The 24834-nt window shown below is 45.5% G+C and overlaps 1 non-coding gene across 1 annotated transcript; it reads left to right on the top strand.

Moving 5' to 3' along the window:
* The first annotated feature begins 21763 nt into the window (after positions 1-21763).
* LOC142454058 (U1 spliceosomal RNA) lies at positions 21764-21927 on the top strand. The gene has a single exon (XR_012785589.1). It is a non-coding gene; the product is annotated as a U1 spliceosomal RNA (small nuclear RNA).
* Positions 21928-24834: the final 2907 nt, after the last annotated feature.

Below are 24834 nucleotides of genomic sequence, written 5' to 3'. Positions count from 1 at the left end.
GGGTTAGGATTTACAATAGATTTTTCTGGAGGGGGAGGGACACAACTAATAAAGTAATATTGTTTTATTTTTATCCGTAGTACGGGTGGTGTGATTAAACACTCCAGACTTCATGGCTTCACTACGATGCTCTCACCAGGGGTTACAGGCAAAGCCCCACGGAGCCGTGGATAGAATCCCACCACTGGGAACGCCCACAGAATGACCCATCAAGGACAATATTGGTGTTATTTAATAAAAGAGGGCTGAGGAATGCATTTCTTCTAAAGTGACAGGCCGCTTGACACACAGTGACTTAAACAAATAAGAATTTGTTTTCCTCAGATGCCAGGAATTCGGGAGGGTTTGGGCTCAATGATATCAGCGTTCTCTTCACTGTGATTCTCTTGGCCTTTGTCTGAGGGACCCAAGTTAGCTGACTTAGCTCCAGGCTTCCTGTTCACATTCAAGGTGGGGGTGCAAGGAATCGGTGAAATGCTAGCTGGGTCTTTCCTTTTAATCCACTGGTTCTCAACCTGTGGGTCGAGATCCCTTTGGGGGGTCGAATGACCTTTTCACAGGGGTCACTTGATTCATAACCGTAGCAAAATGACAGTGATGAAGTAGCAACGAAAATAATGTTATGACTGGGGGGTCACCACCCCATGAGGTGAGAGGGTCGCGGTATGAGAGGGTCGCGGTATGAGGAGGGTGGAGAAGCGCTGCTTTACTCGATGAAGCAAGGGCTGTCTCCGAAGACAGCAGTAGATGCCTTTCAAAGCCTCCTTGGGCAGAATCATATCACGTGACCATCGGGAACGCAGGCGCAATGCTCCCCCTTTCCATCCTTCCTAACAGATAAGGGCTGCCACCAGTCACTGCACAAAAAGAAAGATGAAGCACTCTTCTCCTGTCAAGGTGTCTGGAGAACCCACCGAGGCAGTTCTAGCCTCACCTCTAGGCTTGCTGTGAGGCAGCCTCGCTGGAGGGCACGTGTGTGAGGAATGGATGCAGTCAGAAGAAGGAGGCGGACAATGACTGGAGTTCTCCAGCCAGTAGTAGCTGCCACAATAACATGAGGCTGAGTCAGAAACGTTCGCTGCTGGCATTCCGATTCCTACATGTGCTGTTTCCCAAACGAGGAATGTTTACGCAGAGCTCTGTGATGGCTGCAGGCAAATTCTCTTAAAGCTGAGGGCGGGGAGGGCGCAGCTCTTCTGGTCCTGTTTGATCAATCGAATTATAGCTGAAAGGTATTGCTGAGAGGTGAAAAATGGGTAAGCAGGATAGTGGGGCAGGAGCAAAGAAAAAGAGGAAATAAGGGAGAAAAAATAGACTTTTTTAATACCAGTGTATTTGTTTATATACGTATATATGTGTAAACACAAAGAAGCAGGTAGACTTTGGGCCTATACTTAAATCTTACCTCACTACAGGAGTGGTTTGTTCCAATAAGGTGACACTACATGATACCTCCCCGACACAATAACTGAAACCATGAACATGTCCATTCGTAGTACGTTTGGAGTTGGTTCCACCAGGTCAGACTGTTAATCAAGCTTTCTATTTAGAGGTTCTGAAAAGATTGCGTAACAGTGTGTGACAACAAAGGCCTGATCTGTGGCAGACAGAGGAGTGGTGTTGCCACCACAACCACGTATCTACTCACGCAGCCATCTCGGTGCAACAATTTTTGGCAAAAGAGCAGCATGCTTCTCTCACGATCCATTCATACATCAATTATGTAAAGCACATTTGTACATTCATTGCCCTCATCATTCTCAAAACATTTGCTCTCCACTTAAGCCCCTGGCATCAGCTCATTTTTCCCCTCTCTCCCTGCTCCCCCCTCCCTCATGAACCCTTAATAATTTATAAATTATTATTTTGTCATATCTTGCACTGTCCGATGTCTCCCTTTACCCACTTTTCTGTTGTCCATCCCCCAGGGAGGAGGTTATATATAGATCCTTGTAATCGGTTCCCCCTTTCTACCCCACCCTCCCTCTACTCTCCCGGTATTGCCACTCTCACCACTGGTCCTGAAGAGATCATCCACCCTGAATTCCCTGTGTTTCCAGTTCCTATCCTCTGGTCTAGCCAGATTTATAAGGTAGAATTGAGATCATGATAGTGGTGGTGCGGGGAAGCATTTAGGAACTAGAAGAAAGTTGTACGTTTCATCTTTGCTACACTGCACCCTGACTGGCTCGTCTCCTACCCACCACCCTTCCGTAAAGGGATGTCCAATTGCCTACAGATGGGCTTTGGGTCTCCACTCTGCACTCCCCCTCATTCACAATAATACGATTTTTTTTTTGTTCTGATGATGCCTGATATCTGACCCCTTCGACACCTCATGATCACACAGGCTGGTGTGCTTCTTCCATGTGGGCTTTGTTGCTTCTCAGCTAGATGGCTGCTTGTTTGCCTTCAAGTCTTTAAGGCTCCAGACATATATCTTTTGATAGCTGGGCACTATCAGTTTTCTTCACCACATTTGCTTATGTACCCACTTTGTCTTCAGTGGTTGTGTTGGGAAGGTGAGCATCATGGAATGCCAGTTTAATAGAACCAAGTATTCTTGCATTGAGGGAGTACTTGAGTGGAGGCCCAATGTCCATCTGCTACCTTAATACTAAATCTATACATAAATGCATATAGACCTATTTCTACATCCTCATATATAAATATATTTACATATGTAAATGTATCGAGGCCTCTATAAATGCCCTTTGCCTCCTAGCTCTTTCCTCTATTTCCTTTTACTTTCCTCTTGTCCCACTATCATGTTCAGCCTTCAGTAGGGTTTCAGTAATTCCTCTCTGTTACATTACCCTTGACCACGCCCTACCGGGCTTCCTACACCCTCCTCACCACCGATTTGGATCACTTGTTGCTCCCTTGTCGGTCAAGGGAAACTTAATACACACGATGAGCTCAGCACATACACAGCCCTGCAAATGACAGTGAAACTTAATCTATGTGTGAATGCTTGAATAGAGATATGCAAGCCAAGTCGGTGTGGGAAGGCAAATGGGACTGCACTTATAAGTATTTCGAATATGTATTTATATGTGCTGCAAATGTATCCATGAACATTGTAAAGTACAAGGGAAGGAGTTATGAAAGCTTCTTAGTCTTAAGCAAACACCTTAAGGAAATGAGTCCCTGGACTTTGGGTCATAGTCTAAAGGGCACCAAGGTCAACTGGCAAAAGACAGCTCACAAAACAGTGTTCTCCATCCTGCAGGGTGAGAAGCAACTGAGGCCTTACGATTTGTGACCGGCCATTGAACGTGCAACTGTTGATCTCTCTTTGACCAGAGGGGGGGAAAAAATGAGGAAAACCAAAGATGTGAGGAAACAACTAGACCGAAGGACTAACGGGCTATGCAAACTCTAGCCTGGATGAGCCTGAGACCAGGAGAACTAGGTGGTGCCCAGCCACCACTGCCAATCACCCTGAAAGAGATCACATTAGAAAGTCCTGGTTACTTATAACTCTTCTTCCTTAAAAAGAAATTCCTGGTGGGGCAGGAGAAAAAAAAGTGGAAGGAAATGCAAAGTCATGAAAGAGGCCAGGCTTATGGGGACCCTCAGACACCCTCCCTGCACCCTGCTCCCTTGCACCCTCATGGCACAACTTTTACTCAAATACGGTGAACACTAGCACCAGTGACGTACACATGCATGGGAGATCAAGTGGGCAACCGTTTCTCAGGGACAAAGCTCGGGGAAAGGAGGAAAATGGTGCACCCAAGGAAGAAGTAGGGTGAGCAATGCTACCGCATGGGAGCTTGCAATCAATGCCGCAGGGCACAATGTGTGTGAATTGTCGGCTGGAACACCAAATTGCTCTGCAAACTTTCACCCCAATGACAATGAAAGGTAAGAGTAAGAAATTCTGCTCCTCTGAAAGGGGCACGGTGTCTGTCTCTGTGCGGGGGAATTAAGAGCAGTCAGATTTTCTTCATTATACTGGTCTGTACTTTCTAAAACGTTCACATCGGGCACACACAACTTCTTTTCATTTTTATTTTCATCAAAGTAACGAATAGGCATGCTGGAAACCATTAAACGGTCACAGCAGTCCCCGCGCCCCGCCCATCCCCGCGGGATGCGCTCAGCAGAACCAGCTGCGCTTTACCCTTTGGTTTCTTCTGCTATTTCTTGGTGAGAAATACCCTTGGCGTTTCTTAAATTTTCTATATTTTTAAAACTTCCTGGATGAAGATGAGGGCGTAACGCTCTTGTTCCAGAGCAAGGCCTCTCATCACTGCCACCCTGCCAGTAGACACTTTCGTACAACGATGTCCCAGAGCTGAGTGGTGCTCACAGCGGCACCCGTTTCCAGATGGCCAGGGGGACATCAGAAAAAGGACTCCAGTAAGTAATACACTTTGCTCCGTAAACGGGTCTTTCCGACCTGGCTAGCTGACCAGAAGTTGTCTCTATTCTTGAAAAGCACCAGACAACGTTCCGCCGGGAGAGTTCCATACAGAACTGCCCCACAAAGCTGTCTGGGCAGAGAAGACACCCATCCGTACACATCTCGCTTTCTTCCATGGGTGAGGGCCTTAAATGAGCCCCATAGCCACCCCTGGTCTGCCCCCGGCCGGCCGGGGAGGTTCACTTAAGGAATTGTAAGCTTATTGTCTGTGTGCCTCACCTGTACCATCGCAGAGGAGATCAAAGAAAATGCCCCCCCTCCCCCCTGAGCTGTCTTGCACCTTAATCACCAAATGAATTTTTAGAACCCTGCTAACAAACATCACCCAGTATGTTCTCCTCCATAACGAGCACTGGATAGCCTGGGGAAGAATGGGTGTTTCAGAACACTTCACTTGTGCTCAGATGGAACCTGCAGATGGATCAGGAGGCAGCTGTGTGAACAGAACAAGGGAATGGTACCTCCTGAGGTGGTGTGTGTTGAGACAGTGGCTCTGTGTCACTTTATAAAGCACACAACCCAAACCAAGCACACTGCCCTTGAGTGGATTCCAACTCAGAGCAACCAACCCTATATAACCTTTCCAAGACTATAACTCTTTACAGGAGCATCCAGACTCATCTTTCTCCCAAGGAGTGGCTGGTCGGTTCGAAGTGCCAACCTTGTGGTTAGCAGCTTCATGCCTAATCCACAAGACCACCAGGGTTTCTTATATATAGTATTTATTCCTTGACAACTTCTGTTGCCTGGCTATATGTATGTGTACGCCTATTCCTTTCAGTATAATTAGTTGGGCTTGCAGTAGCTAACTGACTGGTTGTTTTTATCCTAATTCTTAGTCCACAAATGTGAAAATATCAAAGTAAAGACAATACTAACTATAAAAAAGCTTTTCATATTGTCTCTTGGCTTCAGATGTACAAATATGCAATACATGATACATAGCACGGTGATCACTTTGATTCTGTACTCTTCCCTGCTTAGAGCGTTTTCTTTTCAAGCCGAATGCTTAACAAAGGGGCCAGAGAAATTGGGAAGACTTAAGAAATACGGATTTAAAAGTAATTTTTTCCAAATGACTGCATTTGTGTGTCATGATGAGTCAATGTTTCTTTGGGAATTGAGGGTGAAAAAGAAATCTCCCAGGGGGAGGGAGGGGGAGGGAAAGGAGAACAATGAGGAGCTGATTCCAGGAACCCAAGCGGAAGGCAAATTTTGAGAATGATGAGGGCAACGAATGTATAGTGTGCTTTACACAATTGATGTATGTATGGATTGTGATAAGTGTTGTATGAGCCCCAATAAAATGATTTTAAAAATATAAAAAAAAAAAAGAAATCTCCCAAACTAATGAAGGATGTGAAACGTGGCAGGTCAGAAACTTGGTGACGCATACATTTTTCCCGCCCACCTTCTTCTATATGGTATATATTCCTTGACAACTCCTATTGCCTGGCTATGAGAAAATGTATGCACACTCCTATTCTTTCCAGTGTAATTAGTTGGGCTTGCAATAGCCCAACTGGAGTAATATTTTCTGGGAGTGAAAATATTAGGAGGGAGGCAATTATACCTGCAAGTGTGGTCTGAAGGTTTCGTAGAGGGAGAAGTGAAAGAGAACTATAGTTTCTGAATAAAAAGAGAGAGGGGGGAAATAAGTTTTGAGAAGCAAAAATAAATCTGAAAGCCAGAAGTGAAAGGACTTTAGAAACTAATAAGTGGAAGGGATAGAAAGTCCAGTGGTGTCAATGTGCTGAGATGGGAACCTCTCTGTGAACCAAGGGACTTTCTGAGGCCCTTGAGGCTCTGGGGAAGGATTGGGAGAGGGTGGCAGAAGGGAGGTCAATAGGGGTGGGGTTACCCGGCTTTTTTCAACTGGTGGGTTGGGGAGCTGCATGAATCACAAGCCTCTCTTAAGCTTCCTCAAGAAGGTGCTAAATCTTTCCATATTTGCAGAGATTCTAGAACAGTCCCATCTGCCAACTGAGAGCTGACGTTATAAATGGAGACATCTGAAAGCCATTTGTTCTAAATAGAGGTCATGGAAGACATGCACATGCGCGCACACACACCTCTCTGAGTTAAGTCAAGTTATACGGGTTTCTTTTTTGCAGGATTTCATCGGGTCTTTGATAGCCTCTCCTTCTCTATCAGGAGCATCGATGAGTCAGGATTTCCCAAATTGACCTGAGATGCTTCTTGGAGCCCCATCAGGATATGTGTTTAGGAAAGGAGCCAGAAGTTCTCGTGTTGCTTAGATAGGAAACAAGCAAAAGGAGGCCTGAAGCTCATTACTGCCTCCTGGGTTTGAAAAGTACTGGGTTAAAGGATGGAATGCACGCCACTCTTTCTCAATGGCTAATAGCTGCTTCAGAATCCCAGGCTTGTACCAGCAGAGGCAGAAGGAAACCTAGAGGCCAGTTCATCAAATCCATTCATTTCACAGCTGTGGAAACAAACTTGAAGAGAGGGATTAAGTTGCCCAGAGTCACCAAGCTAATGAAATGGCAAAGTTCATTTAAAGCCAGGTTTCTCAATTTCCTGTCCACCGACCTTTCTCCTGCACTGGGCTGCCTCTCCCTGCGATTGGATCCACAGAGGAGCGAGGGGCTGTTACCACCCAATTTTGACAAATCTGTCTACAAAAAGTGAGAGAGAACTTAAGAGAGAGCTGGTCCATGCTACCTCAAACAACGCTCAATGTGCTGCAACTTCAAGCGGAGCTAGAACAACGTGATCCTTGGCATTTCCAGCAACAACATTTGATCTTAGACACTGGCGTCTTCATTTTCTCGCTGAACCCACAGTTTTATGACAACTGGCCTGCAAGTCATGTAGATAACTTGATCCACCTCTCTCGTTCATTGCTTGTGACTGGTTTTGTGAGGCTCCCAAAATATCTCAGGGAATATCACAGGGTCAAAGTGAAAGCTCGCCCTCCCACCTCTATCTCCATCCCCTAGGCCTCATCTTCCCTCCCTCTACAGGAAACCGTCTGTATTAGGGTTTGGGTCTCTCCCAGAGTGTCTTAAGCAAATGGAAGCAAAGATGGATACAGAGACTGACTTTTTTACTTTGTTCTTTTTACATGATGGGGCACGAGCATGCTTTTTTTCTGCAATTCTCTTTCTTTGGGGGGGCCTTTCCTCAGTTCCATAGAGAAGGATTGCACCACGATCCTGCCTCTCTGCTGCTCTCAGATGCTATAGATCCAGCCAGGCGCTTGACAAGGTTGGGCCACTTGAAAAGTCACACTTGCATGGCTGGTTTTGTCAGTGGCCTCAAATGTCGAGCACTCAGGGCGTGGCCCCCAGACGTTGGTATTTCAGGCTGTAAGAAAATCTAGTACACAAATGTCAACATTTCCAAAGCAAATTAGGGAGTGGCTGTTTGGGTTACAAATGAACTTTGCGAAATGAATCACTGAAGGCATCCTTTATACACTTGCATGCACGCATTAAACAAGTAACTCTTACACTTGACACAACACTCATGCTGCATTAAGAAAGAGTACATGATGCAGCTCTCCACCGGGACCCCATCATCTCAGGCTTGCACACTCTCCCAGTCATGCTCTTTGCATATGCAAACCATCCGTAGGTTACCTTCAAATATATGTGTGTGTATTCCATTATATAAACCAAATATATGTGTGTGTATTCCATTATATAAACCAAATATCTATACACTTCTAAAAGTCCTGTTTGCTCATTGTTTGTTGCTCTTTCACTGACAAGGATATCCTAGAGATCATTCCACATCAGGACAAATAGATGGCTCATTTTTTTTTAACTTTTACTGTGAATTAGGTGAAGGTTTACAGAATAGATAGAAGTTTTATAACCAACAATTCATGCACATTTTATTTCAACTCATCATCTACTGCAACCCCTTCAATGTCCCATCATTTACCCCACTTCCTCCCTGTCTTTCCCGTTTCCTTCCCTCCTTCTTTTCTAGCGCTCTACTCTCTGTCCTTGGGTAAATATTGCCATTTTGATCTTAAATGGTTGATTATTCTCTTTTTAAAATCATTTTATTGGGGGCTCGTACAACTCTTATCAAAATCCACCCATCCATCCATTGTGTCAAGAACATTTGTACATTTGTTGCCATCATCATTTTCAAAACATTTTCTTTCTACTTGGATGACTCATTTTTTAAAACAGTTTTATTGGCCTGTCATTCACATAGCATACAATTCAACAGTTCAATCACATTTTTAAAAGTTGTACAATCTATTTTTTCCCAAAAGGCTGCATAATAGCCTGTTAGGTAGAGATACCAAAATGAATTTAGCCTGAAGGTTTATTCCTTCCTATTATTATTATTGTTGTTGTTATTATTATTTATTATTTAATTGAATGACTATACCAGTTGCCATCACGTCAATTCCAACTCATGTGTGGAGTAGAACTGCCCTTTGTGGGGCTTTCAATGGCTGGGAACTTGTAGGTCAGCAGGCCTTTATTTTAAGGCATCTCTGGGTGGATTGGAACCACCAACCTTTTGGTTAGTAGTTGAGAGCTTAACCACTTGTACCACCTAGGAACTGAAAAGGGAGGTCTTTTCCAAGAGTGAACGACTCCATTCCATTGACAATCTGCTGTAATCCCTGAAATCTTTTTATTTTTTACTTTCCTATCTCGAAATCTTTTTTTCAAGTGCAGGACATGAGATTCTATCCGCGTACTTCCCTTGGTGTACAGTATTCGATGGCAGCAGTTAGCAGACAAACATGCAAAATAGAAACTCACAAATGTTTTCACTTCTGAAATTATTAACATTGAATCTCAGAGTGCATCAAGATCAACAAAACTTTATCTTCCTTAACTTGAAAATAAATTTTCCTCTTCCTAAGCTTTAGACTTTCTAATATTTTCCCTTTCCTAAATTTTCTAAATTTCCTAAATTTTCTCTTTCCTCCTTACTAAAAATGGAAGAATTGAATGTAACATCTTTCTTTTGAAACCTGCCTCATTTACCAAGACTCTTATTAGCCCAATGATTACCTCTAACAGTTCTTATCCTGCGGCCATGCTGGGAGGTCTTCCGATCTGTCTCCATAATAATAACATGCCCATACAATCTTTCAGCATCTCCTCCTGTGGTGACCGACACGTTAAGATGTTACAGTAAGCTGTGCCACCACTATTTCACATATCAGCAGGGTCGCTCACGGTGGACAGGTTTCAGTGGAGACCAAGGCAGATTACAAAAGCCTGACGATTTACTTCTAAAAGGTAGTCAAAGAAAACTGCATGGATCAAATAGAATTTGTCAACTAGAGTGCTGAAAGACAAGCTCCCGGGATTGGAAGGCGTTCAAAATACAAAGTGGTTCCAGCAATTAACTCAGCACACCCAAAATCTTGGGAGCGACATCAGGCAGGGCAGCATTTCACTGTACATGGGGTCCCCGTGAGTTTTAATCAACTCTAAAGCAACTAACAACACTGGAATATAGAACTAAGGAAAAAATGGAATAAGTTACCATGTTCCTGGATAGGCAGATTAAATACTGTGCAAATGTCACGATTACCAAAAAACACTTTACAAATTCAGTGCAATCCCTATCCAAAACCCACAACAATTTTTCAAAGAAATGGAAAAACTAATTACCAACTTTAAATGGAAAGGAAAGAAGCCTAGGATAAATAAAACAATCCTAGAAATAAAAACAAAGTAGACAGCCATTCATTCCCAGACTTTCAAATCGACTATACAGCCAGAGTAATCAAAACAGCCTAGTACTGGTATAATGGTAGATATGAAGACCAACGGATTAGAATAGAAAGTCTAGAAATACAATCAAGTACTTATAGACATCTAGTTTTTGATAAAGAAATAAAACACATTAAGTGGGTAAGAAATAGCCCTTTCAACAGATGGTGCTAGAAAAAACTGGTGTCTGCCTGTATAAGAATGAAACAAAACCCATACCTGACACCCTGTGCAAAACAAACTCAAGATGGACCAGAGACCTAAATATAAATCATGCGAGTATTGAGACCATCGATGGGAAACTAGGGACAAACTTAAGGACCCTAATACAAAGCACAAACACACTATCAAACATAATGAAAGACAGTCACATTACAGATGACTAAAGAACTGGGACCTACTAAAAAGATGACAAGTATGCACAACAATAGACTTCATCAAAAGAGTCAACTGTCAACCCACAGATTGGAAAAAAAATTCAGTATGAACACATCAGATAAAGGGCTAATCTCCCAAATGTATAGAACACTATGGAATTTTAACAAGAAAAACAGAAAGTTCAATTTAAAAATGTGCCCAGACATGAATGAGCAATTCACCAAAGATAACATGGAGGCGGCTAACAGTCATCTGAAGAAAGGTTCACGATCATTAGCAATAAGAGAAATACAAATTAAAGCAACACCTCACACCGAGACTTTGGGTAAAATTCAATAAAATAGAAAATAACAAATTTTGGCGAGGACGTAGAGAGATAGGAACACCTTTCTGTTGCTGGTGGGATTGTAAAATTGTACAACTGTTATAGAAATCACTAGGGCACTTCCTTAAACAAAAGTAAATCCAAGTCCTGGATGCTCCAGAATCTCTCCACTGGGTATGTACCCAAAAGACGTCAAGAATATAGCACGAACATTGCAGCAATGTCCACAATAGCAAAAACATGGGAACCCCAACCATGAAGGAATGGATAAACAGACTCTGGAATTTTATACATCAGTGCAAAACAGTGATCACTCTCTTAAACACCTTAAGACATGGACAAAACTAGAGAACAGCATGCTTAGCAAACTCAGTCAATCTGACAAAGATAAATATTTAACATCATCATTGTTATGAGAAAAAACAAAGAAGAAGAAATGTGGTTTATACACCACTAGAGAAGGCTGTGACGACCATGAAGAGGCCAGGGACGGGGCTGGTAACGGGAGGAGGGAGGTCTAGAAGGGGAGGGGCCAAAAAAGGAAGGGTTTAACACGAAAACTATAAGTAAAATAAAAACTGCTTCATGGAAGAAAGAGAAGGAAACGATCCTGATTCTTTACCCTTTAGATCTAGACATTGGTCTGAGGAGGCTGAACAAGGAGGAAAATAAAACTGAAGGAGACTTGGCGTCTTTAGTGACAGACAAGTTCATTTCAAACATTTAAGAAATTAAAAAAGGAAGAACGTTGCTCAAGGTAAAGGATGACAAGATATTGAGCCCCAATCCTCAGGGTGGCCAAGAGGCCTCCTTGAGATGAGCCCTGGTCACCAGACAGTTGGAGGTGAGAGCCACCAGCTACCCAGCTTCCGTAAAGATTGCAGATTTAGAAACGATGGGGCAGTTCTACGCCATCCTGTGCTGTTGCTATATACTTAACCCAGGAGATCTACAAATCCTGCCATGTTTGTAAGTGTGAAATGGGAAAGACGGAGAACCCCTATGAGCACCACGAGAGGAAGAAGGGCCATAGCTCAGAGTGCGTTCTTTGTCAGCATCTGATTGATTGATGATTGATTGATTGATTGATTGATTGGGTGGTTGGTGGACTGGTTGATAGAGATAATCAGGCACAGTGCACTCAGTGGGGAGCCCTGGCCGTGCAGAGGCCTGGCTGGGCGGCCAACCTCAGGGTCAGCCATTTAAGCCCCTGAGCCACTGTGGGAGAAAGATGACCTCTCTGCTCCTGTGAAGACTGGCAGGCTCAGAAACCTGAACGGGCAGTGCTACTGTGTTTTAGGCCACCGTGAATCAGCATCCACTTGACAATGGAAGGTTTGGCGCCCCGATAGCTGTGCTTACTGAGTGTCTCATCTTCTCATTGCTCTTTGGGCTCTGACCCAAGGAAAGAGGAACATATGACATTCAATGGATGGTTTATCATTCTCAATGGCCTCTCATGTCCACCAACTTAAAAACGTGTTTACATCAGTACTGTGACACGAGACTCACCGGCTCTCAGTCTCCCTTGCTAACTTTTCTTTCTCCGCCCAGCCTTTAAATGGTGGGCATTTTTCCAGCTTTGGGTCTTCAGTCTCTTCTCTCTCCCTGAGTCAAGTAAAGACCTTCCAGGACTCCGGAGAGAAAGGATGCTGACAAGCCCACATGGAGGTTTTCAGCCCACACCCCTCTGAGCTCCAGGCCTGGGCTCAACTTGCCTCCCTGACAGCTCTTCCTGAAGAGAGTCAGCTAAAGCTTCTTAGGAGAAAGAGCGCTTACACTAGAAACAAAGACCTTTACATTGTCTTTTCTCGCACACAGGTAATTTGTACCTACTCTAGTAGGGATTGCAAATCGTTCTACCTTCTCTAATTCTCCACACACTTCTACCCACCCACTCATCCCAATTAGCAGATTCCCATCTCCACAGAGACAATAGAGGCGACTAGAGAGCTTGCTCCCTCGTCTTCTGCCACGAATCTACAGACATCAGCATCCACCCCATCCCTTTCTTTTCCTCTATTTTAGGCCAATTTTCTACTTGGGCTTTGACTTGGGTCACTTCCTGGCTCCTTGGAAAGGGGTGGGAAGGGGGGAATCCCTTACTACGGAGTAAGCATTCCTCACATCCTCTCTCTTTTCTCTGCCCTATTTGCTACTTCATAACAGTGTTTGAACATAGTCAAGGGTCCCCATCTTCAACGCCTTTTACTTTGGTCCCACATCCAGCTCCTCTACTATTGCTGTTTATGCTGGCCTTGAGTCAGAGCCTCGACTCATGGTGACAACCATGATCAACAGGATTGAGAGCCAGTTGATCGCAGTCTAGTGATCCAGAGGGTTTCATCTCAGAAGTAGATGCATCACCTGGAAAGCAAGCATCTTACCCTGAGGCGGCCCCGCCCTCCTTCTAAGAGGACGAGGCGAAGCTGTCTTTATGGTACTCTGCTTGAGACCAGAATACATAGCGAATACACACACACCTTTTACCTTGGGACTTAGGCTTCGGGGAGTCACATGTAGAGAGTTTACATTTATTCAGGTTACATGGAAACAACTGTTACCGTGAGCAAATGGAGCAATAAGGCTCTTTTAGTTTCGTTTCTTGATAAATCATTTTATTGGGGGCTCTTACAGCTCTTATAAAAATCGATACATCAATTGTATCAAGCACATTTGCATATATGTTGCCATCAGCATTTTCAAAACATTTTCTTTCTACTTGAGCTCTTGTTATCCGCACCTCTCTTTTCCTCCCTCCTCCCCACTTGATAAATCATTATTTTCATATCTTATACCATCTGCTGTCTCCCTACACCACGTTTCTGTTGCTTGTCCCCCTGGGGGTGAGGGGATGGAGGCGCTTTTAGTTTTTCGCTAGTGTCAGGATGTCTTTGTTGACTACCCAGATAGCAAGGCCTGGTTCGTAATCACTAACTCACTTTCATTAAGTCAAGTTCAACTCCTAGCGTCTCCACAGCACAGGGTAGAAATGTCCCGAGGGACTTCTGAGACTGGAAATCTTTATAGGAATAGAAAGCCTCCTCTTTTTCCCAGACTGACTGGTGGTTTCAAACTGCTGACTTTTCAGTTAGCAGCCCAACGATGCCACCAGGGCTTCCTTATCACTAACAGATAATTAAGAGAAGACTCTGAGTGTTGTCTGACCCCTGTGGGTGACATCCACATCCAACCTGTCTGTCTTTGAGCAATTTATAAAAATTCCATTGAGACTGCATTAAGTAAAGCACCTTAGGCTAAGTGCATCTAGTAAGGGGAATTGTTTCTAACTACATAAGCAAAATAACTTAGGTTACAATAGTCAGACTGATCTTCCTAATCAGTCTTACTCTTGTCAGCTGGAACCTGTTAAACATCACCGCAACACACAAGCCTCCGTGGACAGGCCTCTGTCGGGCACATTTCTTGAATGAATTTCCTTTGGCCACCGTCTTTATTATTCCACCTCTCACACGTCTCAGTCTCCTTCAACTTCACTTTCTTCCCACCAAGGGCACTCTGCTGAAACGTCTCGGCCGAATCAAGAATGAATCCCTCTTGGTCTTTCTTTTGCCCGACTTCTCCACAGCATTTGTCTCTGTCAACCAGTTCTCGCCCTCGCGCTCTGAATCGCTATGATAACCGATTTGATTCTTGTTGTTGTGGGGCGTGAAGACAGCTGAACACACACTTCAGACACGTGCAATTCAGCGATAGCGAGTCCAGTTTTCCAATGGCGAGGCGGTTCGCACTCCCATTCCAACGTGCTCCACCCCCATTAGAGAGTCTTCTCCCTGAAGCACTCCGTTTCCCTGCCCTCTTCCCCATCACAATACTCGGTCATTGCTTTCAGTGGCTCACCGGGGAGTGCCAGCCCACGGATTGTCTTTTCCTACTACATTGCAAATCTTCAAGCCTCAGCTCAGGGTCCCATTCCTGTCCCATCCCTGCACACTGGTCCTCAAGGGGTTCTGTGCTTTGCTCACTAGCAATCATCCCGGACTACAACTCCACGGGTTAGAGGCCGTCTGTTCCCCTGGGCTGTATCTAGTTTCCGGGGACTTCGAGGTGACAAGACCCAGGAGGGGGTGCTTTCTGGTCACTGAACATCACCTGTTAGGCCGGCCTGGTTAAAATGGCCTGGTACACCGTCGCTTAAAGTGATTCGAATGCGCCTCTTCCTTCTCCTCACAATTCCCCATCTTTTTCTTCCAAGTGTTGAAAAGTACTTAAAGACTGCAATGCGCCTGCCGAAACCACAGTATTTCCTTTCTTTTATTTCTCTCTCTCTCTCTCTTTTCCTTTTTGAACAGCTGTATTAGCACTTCAGCCACGTCACCCAATCCAGTAACTCAGTGATACCAAGAAGAGTTGTACAACTGTCGTGTTGTGGAGTTGCCAAGCCCCTCATATGCATGTGGAAAGTCGACGCTGAGTTCGAGGCCCGAGAAACAAGCGATGCGTTTGAACTATGCCGCTGGCACAGAAAACTGGGAGTATGACGGGCTGCCGAAAGGACAGGCCAATCGGTTTTGGACGAAGTATAACCAGAATGCTCCTTCGAAGCAAGGACGGTGAGACTTGTCTCCTGTCCTTTGGACATGTGGTCGGGAGAGTCCTGTCCCTGGAAAGGACATCACGCTTGGTAAAGTCGAGGGCCCAGAAAAAGAGGAAGCCCTTCAACAAGATGGCTGGACACGGCGGCTGCAACCATGGGTCCAAACAAAGCAACGATTGTGAAGGTGTCTAGGAATTACTGGCAGCAGTCCTTGAGGGCGGCTGATGATGGTCACACAGCCCCTTTGTGTGAAGTCTCACCTAACAACCAGTGAAGGCACCAGCAGGGGTGTTCCCAGGGGATTCCCGTCCTCCCATCCCTGCCCCCACTCGGAGGGCCTGACTCAAGTTACGGCGGCAGTACAACCCACGGCCTGGAAGACACGAGCCTCGAAGTTCTCTCGCTGCCCCCTCTCAGGTCTGGGCACCCGAGCCTGTCCAGAGGTAGCGGAGATTCTTTCCAGCACAGTCTGTCATAGTAATGTAAGAGTTCATTCTGGGTCCCACAGTCTAGGCTCAGAAGCAACAAGATGCCTTTCTCTCTTAACTGGGCGTCCTTTGTTGGGGCAAATGGTTGACATGCTGGCCTTGAAGCTGATTGTTGAGAGTTGAGTCTACCCAGGGGTATGTTGTAAGAAAGATCTGGCGATCTACATCTCAAAGACCTGTGATTGGCAACAAAGCCCACATGGAAGAAGCACACCAGCCTGCGCACTCATGAGGTGTTGATGGGATCCGATATCTGGCATCAAAGATCCAGAACAAAAAAATCTTATCAATGTGAATGAGGGGGGAGTGTGGAGTGGAGACTCAAAACCCATCTGTAGGCAATTGGACAGCCCCTGATGGAAGGGCCATGGGGAGGAGATGAGCTAGTCAGGGTGCAGTGTAGCAATGATGAAACATACAACTTTCCTCTAGTTCCTAAATGTTTCCTCCCCCCACTATCATGATGCCAATTCTACCTTACAAATCTGCCTAGACCAGAGAATGTACATTGGTACTGATAGGAACTGGAAACACAGGGAATCCAGGACAATGATCCCTTCAGAATCAGTTGTGAGAGTGGCGATACTGGGAGGGTGAGGGAAGGGGAGGGTGGAAAGGGGGAACCGATTACAAGGATCTGCATATAACCTCCTCCCTGGGGGAAGGACAACATAAAAGTGGGTGAAGGGAGACATGGGGCAATGTAAGATATGACAAAATAATAGTTTATAAATTATTAAGGGTTCATGAAGGAGGGGGAGCGGGGAAGGAGGGGGGAAAATGAGGAGCTGATGCCAGGGGCTTAAGTGGAGAGCAAATGTTTTGAGAATGATGAGGATAACAAATGTACAAATGTGCTTTATGCAATTGATGTATGTATGGATTGTGATAAGAGTTGTATGAGCCCGTGATAAAATGATTTAAAAAAAAACCTGTGATTGAAAACTCCTGTGGGACACAGTTCTACTCTGACACACATGCAGTCACCATGAGTTAGAGTTGACACAACAGCAACCGATGGTCTTCCAGCTGGGTCCACCGGCCCCGAGCTGAGACGATAACGATTTCAATCACAGAATGGGGGGTGCAGTGTGATGCACTGCATTGATATGGCCTTTTGCAAAGCCATCTTGGAACTCTCGCCAGATGACTAGGTGGGACTACACAAATACGGTCCTTGTGGGCCACCAACAGTATTAGACTGTTTGCAAATAATACAAAGCATTCAATGGTGGTGGGGCATGCAAATAAGGTATTAAAAACCGTAAGGAGAGGACTGGTCAGTTTTACCATCCACTGGGCTTAAAATGAGCCCTATCCCAGAGATGGGAAAGGGGGACCTCTTACCACCATGGAAGTGGATGAAGTAGGTCCTCTGGACTTGGGTTTCCCAAACTGAGACTCTCCTAGACCAAGGAGATGGTGAGAGTTGTAACACCATAGACAGAATGAGAAACCCAGAAGCAGAGAAATGGTGGCAGTAGAACCAAGAGATGGTGCAGAGGACTTCCTGGCCTGTGAAGGGACAAGGCTGAGCACTCTGGGGCAGGTGGCTTATTGGTGGAGGGCGGCATCTCTGAGCACTTATTGAAAGAACCGGATAGTTCTGAGCAAGAAGAGCAAGAGAGAAGCTAGCCCAAGAGGCCAAGAAGGCATAACTGAGAAGCATCCTGTTTGAAGAACCATATCCCAAGTGGTTCCTGATCCTGAACTGTAACCTTACCAAACTCCTTTCATAATAATGAGTATAATCTGTGAGGGCTGTATGGCCAGTCAATGAATTATCAAACTCAGCAGAGAAGTAGAGAGGGGAGGGAGAGGGAGTCTGATCTCGGCTTCAGAGTCGGCCTTAGGCTGATGCTGATAGTGATTCTCTGCCCATGGTGCGGTTAGTCAGTCGCCTGCCACACCATTTTCAAAAAGAAAGTCCTAAGGACAGCAGTTAGTTGTTAGTATTCCACATAGCACGGGGTCACACGGCTGTGGATGTCGAAAGCCTAGGGAAACGTGGGAGGGTGCTAGGGGGGATGTGAGACTTCATGGGTTTGGAGACAATAGGTGAATACAGAAACTGCCTGCTGGTCCTTGTGAGACAGACAAACAGACATAAAAGCAAGTTGCTGTTGATCCCACTCTGACCATGGGGACCCACGTATGTCACAGCAGAATTACGCACCACAGGGTTTTCAATTGAGAGGGAGATCTCCAGACATTTCTTCTGAGGTTCTTCAGGGGCAGGGGCGGGCGCATTCAAACCTCTGACATTCTGCTTAGCACACAAGTTGGTTGGTTTTTGTTTTTACATTGTTTGGGCCACCCAGAGGCTCTAAATAGGTATAGGAAGAGGGGTGTGTGCAACCATTTTGCGAGAGTATTGTTAAAACAGGGCTGTTTCATCGTCAACACTACCCAGAGGACCTGCTGGGAGGAACATAGAGAGGCTTTGGATGACTGAATAGCAAGGGGTATGCGTCATTTGTAAATATGAAGAAAAATAAGCCACGCATTGTGTCTGAATGTAGCCGACAACAAAGTTAGCTATCAACACATATTCTCCCTTAATTACTTAATTAATCTAACTACCTCCTACACATCTGCCTTCACTGCTTATTACCTGAGACGACAACACAGTCGCCCCCAACAAACATAAAAAACCCACTTACTAGAGAAAGATTCCCATCCTATTTTCTTATCCATCTGCATTATGCTATTCCTGTTTTAGAATTTCAAATCCAGTGAGGAGAATCTAAGATGCAAGTGGAAGACAAAGTGGCCTCATCCTGTTCTGTAAATATTTCTGGTTCTCCAGGCGACAGGAGGGACTCCTGAGGCCTCAGGTTTGCTGATTACCCTCTCCAACCACCACAGAACAACAAACCCAACGTATCTGCCTGCCGATGACGAAGGACTGACTTGCCTGCCAGGATGGAATCTGTCCAGTTGCCTTCGCTTGCAACACCTAAATACACCTTGAAATCTGCTTCCCTGTGGCTGATTGAGAAAGAATGAAAATGACTGAGTAGCTTCCTTTCATATTGACATCCACCTGATGAAAATGTAGTCCTGGGGTGTGCTTTCAGGGGGCTCTGGCCATGAGACCCGCTCTCCGCCTTTGGGAGAGGCTCTGCCTTCTTGCTCTCGGGAGAGACGGCTTGGAGAAAACGAAATAATTGGGCTCTGGGGAGAGCTGATTGCAAAGCTGAGACCTATGTGAGCCTTCAGGATCATTTCTCTTCGTGCCCTGTTTGTATCTCAAACCCTGCTTTCAGAGATGTCTTGGGGGTGCAGTGGTTTAGGGCTGCCCTATGATTTGAACCCCCGGTCACTCTGTTGGAGAAAGAGGACGCCGTCAGCGTTCGTAAAGATTTACAGCTGTGGAAAAGACAGCTCTACTGTATCCTGTGGGGTCGCTATGAGTCAGAATCGACCTGATAGCCATGGGTTTGTCTTGCGGTTTGGGCCCAATTATTCTTTAAAATATTATTTTCATATCTTTTAAAAAATCATTTTATTGAGGGCTCATACAACTCTTACACAATCCATACATCGACTGAATCAGGCGTGTTTGTACATATGTTGCCCTCATTCTTTTCTAGACAGTTACTTTCCATTGAGCCCTTGGTATCCGCTCCTTTACCCCCCAGTCCCCCTCCACCAGTACAACTCCCGACAGATTGTACATTGCTATTATTTTCATCTCCCACACTGACTGGTGTTTCCCTTCCCCCGTGTTTTCTGTTGTTCTTCCTCCTGGAGAGGGGCATATGGCTATGTGTCAATCATTGTGATTGGTTTCCCCCCCTTTTCTCCATACCTCTCCCCCTCTCCACCCTACCCTTCTGGTATCACTATTCCCACTCCTGTTCCTGGATTCTGTGTGTCATGAGCTCCCATCCCTTTCTATACCTGTGTACATGTTCTGGTCTAGTCTGGATTGAGAAGCAGCACTGGGGTCATGGTAGTGGGGGGTGAGGAAGCCTCAAGGAACCAGAGGAATGTAGTGTGTTTCACGGATGCTTTTCTGCACCCTGGTGACTCATCCCCTCCCTGTGGGATCTCTGTGGGGAGATTGTTCCACTGTCTACAGATGGGCTTTGGATCTTCGCTTCAGCCCACCTCGTTCTCAACAATATGTTTTTGTTTGTTATGTGTCTGCTGATGCCTATTATCCAGTCCCTATGACTCCTCATGATCGCACCTGTGGTGTGCTTCTTCCATGTGGACTTGTTGTTTCACTGTTGAGTGGTGGCTTGTGTAACTTCAAGCCTTTAAGACCTCAGATGCTTTTTTCTTTGTGCTATATCTTTTAATAGCCGGACACCATCCGCCTTCTGATTGGTTAGAACAAAGTGTTGTTTTTTAAAGATTCTCAGTAGGAGCCCTGGTGCTGTAGTGGTTGCAGGTTGGGCTGCAATCTTCATGGTCAGAGGGTTGAAACCTCCAGCAGCTCAGTGGGGGACTGAGCTTTCTACTCCCATACACAGTTACAGTCTCAGAGACCCACAGGGTTTGCTATGAGTCAGCACTGACTCCATGGCAGTGAGGTTTTTGTTTTGTTTTGAGTAGGATGTGAGGGCGATGGACTGTGACCTCTGTCACCCCATTCATCACCAGGATTGATTTGGCTGATCTGGCTGGACAGGCCAATGTCCCCTTCCTCCCTCTGCACTCTGTGTGGGTCCCTCCCAAATCTGTATGCTCTGTTAAAGAGGGTAACCTTCACCAATGGAGAAGGACCTTCCTTCCAAAGAAAATGTCTAAAAGCAGCTGTGTTCCCTGTTAGACCCTCCAAACAAGGTCTCAAATATTCTGTTTTCCTTGGTAGCAATCACATGGAGGGCCTACTCTGCAGACCTTGTATGAGGCCTCTCAGCAAAGTTCACATTTGTTGTAGGGACTGTAAAAATATATCGAACACAACATTTTCCACTTCAACATATCTCAGGTGCACAGCTCAGTGATTGATACCAGCGACATTAAACATTTAAGGTACCATCACCAAATCCACCAAACCCACGGCCACTGAGCTGACTCTAACTCATAGTGCCCCTCTTCAGAGATTCTGAGACTGTACATCTTCATGGGGTCAGTCAGCCTCATCTTGCTCCTGCTTAGTGGCTGGAGACTTTGAACTACCTGCCAACTTTCTGGTTAGCCACCGGTGTTAGCCCAGGTAGAGCACAGGTCAGTGGGTAGAAAGTCTTTGGATCCAGTGGCGTTGTAAGCATCTCAGCGCTGGCAGGGGTCTCCATGAGGCTCCTCCAGTTCCCAGGGCTGCATCAGGGTAGGTCCATGTGGCTTCTCCTCGGGGATGTTTCACAGGAAATGAGCAGAGAGAGAGAAGTGAGCAGAGTGAGCAGAGAGAGAGTTAAAATGCAGAAGTTCCCAGAATTCTCAGGAGAAGGCCATGCCCACACAGAGGCCTCATTAGTTATGACATGATTGTCAGACTACACTCCGTCCCCTCACTCGTAATCCTTTCAAATTGATACCAGATTATGTAACTACCACACCACCCAATACCACTACAGCTCCTTAACCATCAGCTGTAACGCAAATCCCCCTTCACCATAAGCATAAACTTTCAGGTGATTTCCCCCTACCCCTTAGGTACTTTTAACAAATCCTCTGACAACCATGAGAAGCAAGAATTATTACTCCTCTTTCAGATATTAGAAAATGGAATTTCAAAATGAAGAACTAATGAAAGGTTGTGATTTGTTGCTATGGAGTTGAATGCCAATTTATGGCACCCCTATGGGTTAGACAGCAGGTCTTCTTCTTAGGATTTCTTATGGAAGCAGATTGCCACACATCTTTTCTTCTGAGGTACCACTGGGCCTTTAATATGGGCGTTTTATACTTACCTGGCAGGGGAGATACCATGATCACGAAGGTGGTTTTCCCAGGGCGAGGCTTATCCATTGCACTCCGGATGTGCTGACCCCTGTGATTTCCCCAAATGTGGGAAACTCGACTGCAGAATTTGTGTTAGTGGGGGACTGCGTTCGCGCTCTCCCCTAAGAAAGAAAATATATATATATGCGTTTTACCAAAAGCCAATACAATCCCAGCCTCAGGGACCCTCACTCCCAAGGAACCCTTTCAAGGTCCCACACCAAGTTCAGCATCACCAATTCTCAATGCTGTTCTTTAAAGGAGCTTTCAAAATGGCATAAGCTTCAGTCTCTACAGAATCAGGAACTCCTGATCCATAGTCAGGACTTGAGCCTAGAAATATTGGACTTTGAAGTCTACACTTTTTACTCAGTTCCACTGTCCACCACAAAATATAGGAGCCTGGAATATGAACCCCTATTCCCTATATTTCTTGAGACCTTCAAGTTAAAATAGATAATCCCTGTAAAATAATGCTTGAATCACGCCCTTGGAGGCTCAGAGGCGTATATGCCAGGGGTTCCTCACTTATCACGGTGCAGCTATGGCTATGGGAGAGGCTCTGGGACAAATGATTCTAAGGCCTTGTACCCGCCCACCCCCACCATAGCTTCCTTAGCTGTGTGGGTATAGCAAGTTATTTAACTTTGTTGTGCCAGAATGTCTTCTTCTGGAAGATGGGTGTTATTTGTGTGTATTCAATGAGTTAAGGAGGTTTCCCAAACTGCACATTTTGGTTGTTGCCATTAGGTGTCTTCAAGTTGCAACCTGTGGGCAGTCTAGCCACAAGAGGAGATTGGTCAGTTTGAGTTGCCACACCCCCCGGTTATAAAAGCGACCCATTTCAGAAGCGGGAAGTGAGAGAATCCTGAGACCATGAAGGGAAAAAGAAACCTCAGAGGAGCACCTTCCAAACCCGTCTGAAGTGGCAGAGGCATGTCTGACGTCCCATGACCGCACGGCTGAGGCAAGGAGGCCATGAGACAGAGCTGAGAAGCAAGGGAACACGTGGCTGAGAGGCTGAGGACTACAGAGACTTGGCAACTGGCTGAGGAGAGCCATTGCTGTGGACAAAAGATTCTATCCTTAATGATTTCTGGTCCCGTTGAGTGTCCTAATAAGCCTGCATCATCAAGAATATTGTCTGCGAGCTGTGTGTCCACAGTGCTGGATTGCTGAACCAGCAGAAAGTAGAGCGCACCATGGAAGGAATGGCAGGTGTCTGAAGAGGTGAAGAAAGATGGAGGATAGAGGCACGGCACTCCACGTTGGGCAGATATAGGGATGGATCCTCCTTCCCCTTATGTAGCCGGAGGAGGTCAGATAGGGCCGCCATGCCACTTTCACATGCTTCCAGCCATCCTAATTGCAACTCCAACCAAATGAGTGGGGGAGATCATGCAAGTAGGGCATGTGGAACTCTAACACGGGGATTGGTCAGTGTTGCCATCCACTGGATTTAAAATCTCCAAAGCAGGAATAAGCAACTGATTACCATCAAGGAAGAGGAGCCTGGAATGTAGCACATACTTTGGATCCTGGGATCTCTGTGCAAAGAACCTCCTTGCTCTTAGAGACCGAGAGCTGTGACACCAGAGGAGCAGTTTGGGAAGTGGCAGAGAAGCAATGGTAACAGAGGCAACGGATCCAAGAGCACACACAGAGCAGTGGGCTTCACAGCCCATTGAGCCAGAAAGCTAAGTGCCTTCAGGTAGGACGTTTACTGGGTGGGCTGGTCTCAGGGCACTCTATTGGGGAAACCTAGGTTTAGTGACCCATGGAGCTAGAGCTGAGGACCTCTGGGTCATGGCTACTGGTGGAGTGGAGTGCCTTTTGGGAATTTAGTGACATCATTAAGAGAGCTTTATGACATTGCCCAAGCAGAGCAGAGACCAAGGGACCATGTGGATAAGAGGCCAACGGCCAGAGAGAGACATGCCGGGGGGCATGGCTGAGGAGAGGAGCATCTTATTAAAGACCTGTATCCTGAGCATTTCTGATGCTGAATATTTCTGACCTAAACTGGTTAACATTCGTTCTCACTGCCATCGAGTCAATGCTGACTCAGAAACTCTGTAACCTTCTTTGTTGTTGTTAAGTGCCATCAAGTCAGTTCTGACCCATAGTGACCCTCTGCACAACAGAATAAAACACTGCCTGCTTCTGCGCCACCCTCGCAATTGCTCCTGTGCCCGAGTCCAAGGTTGCAGTCACGGTGTCACTTCGTCTCATGGAGGGCCTTCCTCTTTTTAGCTGCCCCTTCCTTTTACCCAGCATGATGTCCTCCTCCAGGGACTGGTCTCTCCTGATAACATGTCCAAAGTAAGTCTTGTCATCCTGGCCTCTAAGTAGCAATGTAGCCTTACGTCTTCCAAGGCAGATTGATTTGTCTTTTTAGCAGTCCATGATTCTATCTATTGATCAATCTATCTATTTTTGGTACTTTCAATATTCTTTTCCAGCACACAATTCAAATGCATTGATTCTTTGTCAAAATTTTACATGTATATGAAGCAATTAAAAATACCATGGCTTTGGGGTGAAACACTAAGGCTGTGCAACAGAACAGCAAGGGAGCAAACCAATGAAGCCCCTGGAGAAAACCAAAAGTTGACTTTGGGGGCTAGGCTGTGGCACCCCATCAGACACGACCTGAAAACACTCCTAATGTTCAACAAAAAGACCTGGAATTACTTATAGGCTTTTCTTTTTTGTCGTTGGTTTTTGTTTTGTTCTGTCTTGTTTTTGTACTTACTATTATCTCTACATGTCTATCTAGATAAGATAGGCGGGATAAACATCTGGAGGAGAAAACAATGGAACCTACGGTTGGCAGGGACATGGGAGAGGGGGAAGCATGGGAAAGGAAGGGGGTATCAACCAACCTAGGAACAAGGGAACAACAAGTGATCTACACTCAATGGCAAGGATGGTATAGGATGCCTGGTGAGGCTTGATCAAGAGTAATATAGCCAAGAAAAAAAAATGAAAGTCAAATGAAGGCCGAACATGATAGTAGGGCAAGAGGAAAG

This window comes from Tenrec ecaudatus, chromosome 7 (genome assembly GCF_050624435.1).
Source record: "Tenrec ecaudatus isolate mTenEca1 chromosome 7, mTenEca1.hap1, whole genome shotgun sequence".
NCBI classification, from domain to species: Eukaryota; Metazoa; Chordata; class Mammalia; order Afrosoricida; family Tenrecidae; genus Tenrec; species Tenrec ecaudatus.
The sequence above is the reverse complement of the archived record's forward strand: the minus strand, read 5'-3'. Positions and strand labels throughout refer to the sequence as shown.